General features: G+C 33.0%; 1 long non-coding RNA gene across 1 annotated transcript; it reads right to left on the bottom strand.

Moving 5' to 3' along the window:
- Positions 1-876: 876 nt before the first annotated feature.
- Positions 877-8,098, bottom strand: LOC123684846. The gene is made up of 3 exons (XR_006748200.1): positions 7,889-8,098; positions 2,737-2,899; positions 877-1,179 (listed from the first exon to the last, which is right to left on the bottom strand). It is a non-coding gene; the product is annotated as an uncharacterized LOC123684846 (long non-coding RNA).
- Positions 8,099-9,266: the final 1,168 nt, after the last annotated feature.

Raw genomic sequence — 9,266 nt, 5'->3', positions numbered from 1 at the left:
ATAACATATTAGAAAAAAAAACGGTATTTACCTAACAGATCCGACTAGGATACTTTCAAAATAATCACTTGAATGTTATGCTTATTTAATAAGAATCGTAGCATTAGATACCTCATTTGAATAAACTGATTAACAACAATAGCATCATTATAAATCTCATTTCGTTTATATCTATGTACAGTTTCATGGTCTTAAAAGGAGCAATAGGATTAAAAATGAACGAGCGCTTAGACCCCCTGACGCCAAGTCAGGGTTTTTCCTCATATGTCTTTTTGAATAATTTGCAACAACTTAAGAAGCAGTGAAATCCAAAAAAATTACGGTTTCTATTTTGTTTTATCATTTTCGTCCTAGACAATTGACAAACTAATGAAAAAGTTACTATTCTCAATCAAGAGCAATTAAAATGATTGGATGAATTCTGGTAATAATAGTATATTATTCAACGAGCGGTAATGTAGGTCATAACTCACGCAAATGAAGCAGCACGAGCCGCAGGCGAGTGCTGTAATTCATCAAGGGAGTTATGACCATTACCGAAAGTTGTATACTATACTTTATCTACGACTATAACAATAAATACTAAAATACAAGAATAGAGAAAGAACTTCAATGAAAAAACCCAATATTAACGTCAATATTATCAAAGTGACAGTCCTCCCCTCAATAACAATAATGGAATGTTCCATTTCAGCCAACAGAATAGAAGCACAGATGTATAGAAGCACTGAGCAGCCATCTTTTCTGATGTATTATAGTGAGTTATAGAAGTGAGTTATTATAACTCACGTTGTTCGGTAATGGATACTATTAATTGCTCAAAAGCAGTTGAATAATGAATATATAATTCAATAGGAGTAGATAAATGTATTTACAGGTAAAATAAAGAATAACAGGAGCCTTATCATATTGCTGAATCAAAGAATTGACAAGGTTTTGTAGGTAATATAAAAAATAGTACATGATTATTATCTTACAATTAATTAAGCAAATATTTCATATTCGTGTACGTCATGAAAATCATTTCTCTTCATTCATCTTCTCATTGCAATTCGTCCACATCTAGAACGCAAAACTGTAAAAGTATCTTCTTGGAACACCCTCGCTTACAACATAACGGAACGATTTTATCATACTCTGTAACATCTTGACCTTGCTGCGGATCATTTCCAGAAGGAACTGCAAAAAAAATTCAATAAATATTACTTAGTTTTCGAGTTGATTGAGCGTAGAAGCTCTCTTGAATAATTTGATTGAAGTTATTATTTGCTAATGGTTTATTATACAATAATTTATTGTACAAGGTGTCTTAAAAAAAGCTTTACTTATTACGCAATAGTTCAGAAGGGCAGGGGATAAATTTGGTCGCGATGGAGCGTTTTTAGGTCGCAATGGAGCTGAGGAAGCGAATTCAAGAAAAATGGCAATTTCGCAACTATAGCGCGAAAAAATGTCTTCAATATTTGAGGTTTTACACCCTTATGAGATGTGCTGAGCATTCCTCTCATTAGGAAATGAGTGGTGAATTTTAAAGAGACCGGTTCAATACTAAATAAACCAAAACCCGGGCACTCAAGGTTATTGAGAACGAATAAGAACGTGGAACTGGTTGATAGGTTTGTTCGTGATGTTCCCGACCTCTCCATTCGAAAGCTTGCACCCAAAAAGTCTTTTAGAGGTCACAATTCGTAAACCAGTCAATTGAGCATATACAAACGTTTACCAACAACTTGTTTCCGGATAAAGCTCATTTGCACCTTGATGGACACGTAAATATGCAAAACTGCCTCTACTGGAATGCAACCAGTCAGAAACGAAAGCATCAGAAACCCCTTGATTCGCCAGTTGGCAGTATACGGATACACTGTAATGTGATAGCGAGAAATTGTATGCGTATAGGTCCTTATTTTTTTGTTAATGAAAGTGGGGTGCACTTACTGTGAATTAAGAGCATTGGGTGAGGAGGTTAGATGAATTTTTATGAACTTGAACAGCAAAACTTTCCTGGGTATGATCAAAGAACATGGTTCCAACAGGATGGTGTGACTTCACACATGTCCAATGCGTCCCTGCCGGAAGTTCGTGAAATTTTTCCAGGCAAATTAATCTCCAAGAGAAGTAGCAATCATTGGTCACCCCGCAGTCCTGAAATGACGCCTATGGACTTTTACTTGTGAGGTTTCCTTGAATCTAAAGTTTACGTAAGTAAACCAACTTGCGTTATCCAGTAAACAAAACCCGGAGTATACCTGCCAAGCCTTCATCAGAAATTGAATGAGTATGTCGTGAACGCGGAGGTAGATATTTTGACAACATAATTTTTAAGAAATATGTAAATCCACAAATAGTCTATTTTTTTAACTAATAAAACTTTTTTCGAAAAACGTCTTATTTTCTTTTATCACTTTTTACATATAAAACATTCTTTTGTGACATCTTGTACAATAATGAAAACTTTGGAAGTATTAAAGAAAAAAGTATTCAAGAAAAAAAGGAGTCAAGAAAAAAGTATTCAACCAACGCTAAAATTTACGTAATTTGTAGAATCAAAAAATAGATAACAAACTTAAAAAATTAATTCTTACACAAAAAAAATAAACGGCATGAATAATGAATGAATGAATATAAATTACTTCAATAAATTGAACCCAAGCAAATCTTTAACGTTTTAGTCAACAAAAGTATGAATCAACTGAAGATTTATAGAAAAACTATTTCATTCCAAAACATACTTACCAGATCTCTTCATACGTCTTTCCATTTTTTCAAATTCAAATTGACAGAGGATTTCTAAGGATTTCAATAACCTCTCACCACAATATTTTTGGCTTTTTGTTTCTTGATTACTTGCAGCAACTATCGTAGCTGCTGCATACAAGATGATTAATGTTCTGAAATCCTGGAAAAAACAAATTCAGTTTATGAAATGGAGCTTATGAAAAAAATAATTGAACATTAAAAAGAAACCTTATTACATATTTTTGTAATTTACCACCAGGTGTGATGACTGATTTTCTGATTTGATATGTACCGGGTTTTTCACCATAATTTGACCCCCCCTTTAACTTTGTTACTAAAAGAGGTACAAAAAAATGTTTTTTACAAAAGTTTCACGAAATCGAAAAGAGTTTTTTAAAATGATTTCACAAAACGAAATATATACAGAGTGGGCCACATATTGATAGCAAATTCATTTTTTCAAATGGAACACCCTGTATATTTTTCTAGCTCTTTTTCCCCTGATTTCAAATATATAACATATGTTTGGCCTATCTCTCTTATTCTGAGTACCACAGAGTTTCAAATTTTAAGAACCACCTGGCATGCAAGCTGGCAGTTTTCAAGTGGTAGGCTGCGATAACTCAAAATGATCCTTTTTGAGTTATTGCAAATTGAAGTCGCGTTAGGTTTTAGTGGAGTTGAAGATACAGGGTGGCCATTTGAAAACGAAACAGACGAGATTACAGACGAAATAAAGTTTTTCGATAGAAATGCTCGGACAGGTCGATTTCTGTTTCGAGGGGGACAACTTAAGATGTAGGTTACGGACGCATAGCGCTTCAACCCTTGCTGCTACAACCCCCCCCCCCAATTTTTGAATAGGGAAGATGGGGTGGATGATACCTCAATTTAAAGGTATTTTTATACTGATTTCAGCACAGTAATTGTTTTTTCATTTTATGCATTAGTTCTCGAAATATTCATGCGTTAGTTAGTTAGGAAGGAAGCCACAGTCATGGTTGTTTTGAAGCTCAAAATGTCGATTTTTCACAAAACACTACAAGTGCCATGAAAACACCACTTCATTTTCAAATACTTAGTTAAGAATATTTCGAGAACTAATACATAAAATGAAAAAACAATTACTGTGCTGAAATCAGTATAAAAATACCTTTCAAATGAGGTATCACTCACCCCATCTTCCCTATTCAAAATTTGGGGGTGAGGGTTGTAGTAGCAAGGGTTGAAGCGCTATGCGTCCGTAACCTACATCTTAAGTTGTCCCCCTCGAAACAGAAATCGACCTGTCCGAGCATTTCTATCGAAAAACTTTATTTCGTCTGTAATCTCGTCTGTTTCGTTTTCAAATGGCCACCCTGTATAAGAAACACTGTATTCTGATATCCACTATTTCGCATGACCATTTGTCCATGAGAAAGATTTGCTCAAATTGAGTGCCGTGCTTACTCACCGCTTATCGATAAAAGCAACGCATTATCGATTACGACTACTTTGGCAAGGCATTCTGAAGCCAATTCCGAAGGTGAATCATGCAAGAATTGCAGTGTTTCATCCCGAGATCACTGATGGAATCATCAGTTTGGCACTCAGTGATCTCTGTCAAATACGCCCTCCATCTCCTCAGTGGAGCATGGTTACTCTGCCTGTGTCCTGTGACTCCTGTGTCCATTGTATTTGCAGTGTAGAAGTGAGATTCACTTACTGCTTTTATGTTATTTATTGTGTTGATTATTCCACTTGATTTAGTATGGTCTTCAGCGTAATGAGTTCCTTATTTTTTATTTTGTGTGATCCTTCATTCTTTTGTAGGATTTCTCCGTCTGTTTCTTGATATGGTATTTTTTTTTTAGTGTTTCTGTCTTTAGTCTCTTTTCTCGTTTCAAATGCACCAGGACTCATTAAGAGTGTCTCTCAGTGTCTTATTCTGTATTGTTTCTATTTCCTTCATTTTGTTTTCATTTAGAATCAGTATTTCACACATGTAAGACATTATGGGTCTTATAGTTGAGTGGTAAATTCTCACTTTCCATGAATCGTCCAATTTGCTTTTGTTGTCCACGAGAGGGTATAAATATCCTTTAATCGTCCTTGCCTCTTTTCTTATATTGTCGATGTGTCTGTTGAGAGTTAGATTTTCGTCCAAAGTAATTCCTAAATATTTGACCTCTTTGAGACCTTCGTTGTTGTTAATTTTTATTTTGTTTTCTGGTTTTGTTTTATTTTTCTTATATTTGAAAATTATTATGGGTTTTCGTTTCGTTAAAGCCGATTCTCCAAGTCTTGTACAAAGTTGTAAATTCGTTGATCTGTTGTTGCAATTTTTTGACGACACTAAGATTACTATATTGTCAGCATAAAGTTACAGCGTTGTCTGATTCTGGTATCATAGGTGAAAATGTTACATAAATTTGGCCTAGCAGGGGAGGAACGTCTCTCTTTTTTATCAGATGTTTGCTCATTAATTCTCACGTAGAATTTTCTTCCTTCAAGGAAGGTATGATTTTATGAGTGTTGCTAGTGCTAGTTAAGCTTTTAACATTTTGTAAATTGAGTCTTCGTGCCGACTTTATTGAACGCCTGGGCGATATCCAATGGAATGGCTGCGGTTTTCTTCCTTTTTTCTTTCTCAGAATGAAGTTTAGTGATTCTGGTTAGTTGGGAGCCTGTTCTTTATGAATCCGTGTTGTTCATCAGGTAGAATTTCTTTTTCTTCTGTTATAGTTTTGAGTCTCTCTGAGATAGTTTTTTCAGCTTGCTTGCTTAGACTCTACAGCAGGTCAATTGGACGATAATTTTTTGAGTAATTTCTCGATTTTCCAGGTTTTGGAATCACTATGATTCCTGCTTTCTTCCATGTTGATGGAAAGTGGCGAGTATTCATAATTTGAATTTCTTATTTTCAGTTTTGTTAGGTTTTTATTAGATTCTTCGCGTATATTTTCGATTTGTCTTCACCAGATGTTGTTGTTCGACCGTTTTGTTTTATGAACGAATTACGTTTTTTTTCCTTAGAGCCTTAGCGACATTCCAGGATGGTGTGTTATCCTGTGTCAGCTGGTCTAAGATACCCACAACAAGTTCTATTAAAATCAAATAAGAATGAAGAAATTAAAGGAGGATTTGTGGACAAATTGACCGACAGGCTCAAAACCAAATTTATCCAGAATGGTCTGAAACACATTTTGCGAGTGAAGATTCCATTTCGGAATTCCCAGAGTGAATGCTTCCACTACCTTCTGTAGACTCAAAAGCAAAATTGAAACAATAATGTTTTGCTTTTAGCGTTACTGAAGTCCTCAATAATCGTATCATAGTTCAGTTGGGATGCTATATCAGCTTCAATAGATAAGGCTGCCAAAGCTGAAAGTCTTTTCTGACTCATTGTATTTCTTAGATAATTTTTATTTAGTTTAAATTTCGAGAAGCCTCTTTCATAGGAGGCTGTACTATACTGTGTCCGTAAAGTATGGAAGAAATTCATTTTTAGCTGAACAGACCATTTTAAGGAATAATCCTGAAACACGTCGTTTTTTTATTTTAATTTACCCTATTTTAAAATAATAATCTAATATACAGAGTGAATTAATTTCGAGTAATGACGTCACTGTCATTTTTTTTAAATAGAACACCCCCATTTTGTCTCAATTTTCGGATTACTCTAGCTGAGCTGATTCCAAAAATGTATCACATTTTGATTCCAATTGGTACAGGGTGAACAAAAATACAATAGTTTTGTGTGTGCTCATAAAGTAACGCGTAACATTCTTTATTAGTTGAATTAACAATATTATCAATAATACTTATGTCTAGCGGCAATTGGTTTGAATGTAAGACCCTGTAGTTTGTTACATTTTTAGATTAATAAAAATGAGCTGTTTCCAAATATGTTTGGTACTTGTGATCTAGCAGACAGAATATGAAAGAAATTATTTCTTATCAATTTAAAAAAACATAGTAGTCTAGTTTTTCATGAAATGTCATTATTTGTTTATTGCCACTAGACAATAAGTATTTTTGATAATATTGTTAATTTAACTAATAAAGAATGTTACGCGTTACTTATTATCAAAACCACAACTTCATGAGCACACACAAAACTATTGTATTTTTGTCCACCCTGTACCAATTGGAATCAACATGTGATACATTATTGGAATCAGCTCAGCTAGATTAATCGGAAAATTGAGAAAATATGGGGGTGTTCCACTTCAAAAAAATGACGGTGACGTCATTACTGGAAAGTAATTCACCCTGTATATTAGATTATTAAGTTATTTGTAGTTATTTTGGCCACGAAGATATATGTACTGCGAATACTATTATTTGATCATTCCTGTTATTTTTCATAAACTGTTTTTTCATGTGAAGAAAATTCTTATTTATCATCAAGAAATTTTACTCACCATTCAACCACTTCTCACGGAAAATTCAAATCATTTGCCAAACACCGATTCACATACCACAAAAAATACACTTGAAATTGATTATTGGAACGAACAACTAAAACGAACACCATTCTTCCACTCTACAGCAGCAACTGAAGGAAAATAGTTATATAGAGAAATTCAGATCTGTCTGATTGTTTACATCGTTCTATTTACAATACAAATTACAAATGAGTCTATAAGCTCATCAAGAAGAAATTTTGAAGATAAACCTGATGCTTAGATAAGAGTTGTTTTGAATGGCAATGAATAAGATCTGAATGTTCGGTTGTTGTGGTAAAAAGGTTTTCAACGAAATTTGGTAAACTAATTCTTACCTGTTGATAATTTGTTTTCAATTTTATTACTTTCAATCTATTCGTTTTTCAATATTTAGATTATTTGCGTATTACCTAGTTAGAAATTGTAATGATTGTTTCTCTATTTCAGTATCGTAATGAGTTCATTACAGTAATGAACTCATTACAGCATCGTTTTTAGTACTATTTTTCGTTTTGTGGTTGTCTCTACTGCCTTCCAATCCTATCAAATTTAAACAAATGTCAATAATTGTCAACATAATGTATAATTTGGGTATTGTGAAATGATTTGCAACATTATTCGCAATTTATCTTAATTCTGGTTGTGTTAAATCGATTTCGTCGGACATAATTCACGAATTCAATTCGTAATTATAAATTATTTCAAAATTCGATACGTACGATTCAACTTCAAATTCCATCATAATCTGTCAATCTTCGTGACAGTCACACCAACTGTCAAGATACAATACAAATGTCACTAGAATATATAATCTCAATTTTCCATTGAATTTCAACAATATTTCACAAAACTTGACTGAAATAGAGAAAATATCGTCTAATACTCGTTGCAGAAGGCAATTCCAACACTCATGCGTTCGAATTTCCCATTCGTGTTGGAAAGGAAGCCCATTCTGCTACTTGTTTTAGAATATACTATTTTATGTTTAGATAATTGATAACTATATTATTGTTTCAAATGATTTTTTAACCTCAATTGATATAATGTTATCAATTTGAGGATCCATCAACTATTATGGTTATTGAACAACTTATATTGATAATGAGATGGATAGGAAAATCCATGGGAAAATTGTCTTCTCGTTATATTCAGTAAGTACAAAGTACTCACAGAGATTTCCATTGTATTCAGTCTATATATTATAATGCATTTTCTTTATAGAATTTCAATTGTTACGAAATCGAAAGACAAGGTTTAATATTTTTTTTAAGATGACTTGAATATTGTAACTCTTCATTCTGGAGAATGGTATTGAAAATTCTTTTCCTCAGCATTAATCAAACCAGGAATTGAATTCCTATATAATATAATTATATATACCTATATGTTTTGATATATTTACAATTTTCTCTCACGAAATGAAACAACAAGTAACTTGTTGCTATAATTCTATTTATTAACTAGTAAGAAATCAATTTAATTTCCTGAGCAAAACCATTATATTCAAATGGAGTCGTTCTCATTTGGAGGCGCTTCATCAGTACAATATCTTATCATGGAATAAGAATTGCAACCAAATGGACTTTTACAGCACTCCCCTGTAATGTTTTTGTTGTCTGTCCTCTTGTGGAATTGTGGCAATTGACCTATTGAAAAAAATTTATGAGTTGTTTTACAACATTCATCAAGGCGATTGGATGGATGCAGATGAATTTTATTCATTCCCCATGTAATTTTTTTTCAATTTTTTACGCCTTGGGGTATTTTGGACTTTAGGATTATTTTTCTAAACTAGAATATTTCTTCAATAAAACATTTTTTCGTTATGCCAATATGATTAAAAAAATTCCAAGTTTTGCATAGTCTAGAATCTAGATGCATGCTTTCATAAATATGAATATTAGTAAACCAAAGTTGATCGAAAGTGGGTACGATTATTTTCTTAAATTTTTCATAATGTTGTATTTGATAGAAAACATACAGTTCCTAGTGCACAACAAAAATCTAATTAATAATGAATAAACCTTTATTACCATATAACAGATATTTGGTTAATTCATTACCACATCTACGCCTGGGCCATTCTTGAACTGAACT

This window comes from Harmonia axyridis, chromosome 7 (assembly GCF_914767665.1).
Source record: "Harmonia axyridis chromosome 7, icHarAxyr1.1, whole genome shotgun sequence".
NCBI lineage: Eukaryota > Metazoa > Arthropoda > Insecta > Coleoptera > Coccinellidae > Harmonia > Harmonia axyridis.
This window is presented reverse-complemented; position numbering and strand designations above follow the sequence as displayed.